Below are 2,628 nucleotides of genomic sequence, written 5' to 3' on the forward strand. Positions count from 1 at the left end.
CGGATATCAGAAAAAACTAGGCCTAGTCCTAATTTTGGCAGGATTCTTCTTGAACGATAATTAGAGGACTGCAGGTTCTGGTAACAACCTCATTTACACCGGGCTTTCCTAGTTTTAACGAGAGAACCTAACCGAATGTTGGCCATTATTAAATGTGCTGCCCTTCATTTTCTGTATCCGAGTCCCAAAGGAGATTTGATTTGAAAGTTCGAGATTTTAAGATACCGCTCCAAAACGCTCAGAAAACAGAACAAAGGTTTTGGAGGTAAGTAACAAGCGAAATTTTTTATTCAGTAAACAAGTAATTACATTGATTTTACCACGGGGGAAGGGTGGTTGCAATTGATTAAATGCAGATAAGATATGAAACTGTAAATTAAAAGAAGGTAAGTCGCTGTAATCAACCCCCAATAAAAGAGACAAGGAAATTAGAAATTACACCAACCATATCTAAAAGAAATTACATCTGAGATACATCAATTAGTTCAATAGTTGCCAGATTGTAGTAAATGGGAAAAAAGGAAAAAAAAAATTATGATAGCTCAGAAAAATATTCACTTTCCCATTTACATTTTTTTTTAAGTTTTTGCCTTTTTTATTTGATTTGTAGACTAGGAAAACAATTGAAAATAGGCCATAATTTCGACAAGTTCATTAAGAGGAATTTTATCTTTCTGTTTACATAGAAACTGAAAATGTGAAGAAACTGAGTAACTAACTTAAAAATATAACAACAAAAGAAAAACATTTCAATTCGTGTGGTCAGCAGGTTTGTAGTTTTAAAATGAACTAAAAAAACATTTAGACTCAAGTTTTTGAATTTTTTGGTCTAAACCTTTTGACAATAAGAAAGAGAACGTTCCTCGAGATTATGACTAAAGTTTTTTTTAATCTAATCTTTATAGTAATAAAACTGAAAACGGTCCTCCAGAATTCAATGTTTGTTTTCTTGTCTTACCACAAAATGAAACACCGTAACAGACCCTAAGCTTCTCCTTGATCAAATTCACCAGCTAATCAAACTATGTTATTGAGCATTCCCAGATGGTACAAATCTTCCTTCAGTGAGAGCGGAGAATTAATTTCGACGCAACTGGGAGATGGTATGGCACTCAGGAATACTCTAATTAATTCTGAATAAGGCACGAGTCTACAATTAGTTTGTGTAATATAATGTTACATTTTTTTATCGTAGCATATCGTAAATGTTTTATATTAATTTAAATTTTTGGGTATTTTTTTCACAGATGAGGCCCAGCTGATATTTCAAAAAATATGAGTAAGATAAATAATACAAGTAATAATATAAAACCTATGGGAAAATAATATGTATATCTTTTTAATACCTAGAGGAGAAATACTTTTCTAAATAAGGTTATCTCATGCATGAACCATCTACATAAATTTTACATCACTAAAAATCTATATTTATGCAACCATTTTTTCCATAAATATTGAGTGAATATGAGTCAGAAAGAGCAAGTTTCATTTTCCTTTAAAAATCTTTAATTCAAAAAATATTAATCGACAGAATGATGAATATCCTTCTCAAAGTCAAATACATAAAGAAAAGGTAGTTCGTTCACTTACTTGAACTAATTCTCGTGTCAGCTTATTCGGGTAACATAGTGCAACTGAACGCAATAGATAGATTCGAAACTCAAGATTAATCATAACGAGATAGTAAACATACTTGCACATATTATATAGGAAACATGACATAATTACACCGTAGCATTTAATTATAATGCGAGAGTATTTTTTGCCTTGTGTGTGTATTCTATTATTTTTTTTATTTCATCTTTGTTTACAAGACGTTGTTCGCAAGACTCGTACAGATTCAGTAAACATGTGGTACAAGAAAAAAAATAAACATGGAAATATTGGATAGTTTCCAAAACAACATCAAACAGCAAATCATAAGGATGGATGAACTTACGCAGTTCCATCTGTCGATGACATCATTCGTTCAACATGTTACCTATGTCGAGAAATTGTTGCCATATGCTTCAGGCTTCTGAATCTAAACCATCCTTTATTTAAACAGTATGTTATATGTGCATATATTTACATTCACAATGTCATAAATGTGGTACAAAATAGGCTCAAATGAATTTTGAATTAATAAATTCGCTTATAGTGCTAATTATTCTTCATTTTCACCATTCATGGTAGCCACTTTTAGTTATCAGTGTATTCTTAGTCAAATAGTCTTGAGTATTAATGAAAAAAACTACTTGCGTTATAGACGAAACGAAAAATATATACGTTAATTTGCAAATATAATCACTTTTTTATTATAATTTATGTTTCAACCAATTATTGCACGTGATGGACAACATTAACAGATGCAATACCAATATATCTATCAGAACTGCAGTTTAGACAAATAGATAAAATTTGAGAAAGTTATCTTCATCATTAAAAAAAAGGACTACCTGGAAACGTTCTACGTTGAGAATCACAAGATCATACACACCAAAACACATCCATATTTTCTTAGCAACATATGGGAGCATCTATCCATAAAGTAAGTATTTCTCAGAAGTTAGATCCTCGAGTTTTACGTAATTGTCTCCTAGCAACTATGGTATAATGTGAACAGCGAGGATGGACGATGTTCTTCAG

The sequence above is a fragment of the Macrobrachium nipponense genome, chromosome 27 (genome assembly GCF_015104395.2).
Source record: "Macrobrachium nipponense isolate FS-2020 chromosome 27, ASM1510439v2, whole genome shotgun sequence".
Taxonomy (NCBI): domain Eukaryota; kingdom Metazoa; phylum Arthropoda; class Malacostraca; order Decapoda; family Palaemonidae; genus Macrobrachium; species Macrobrachium nipponense.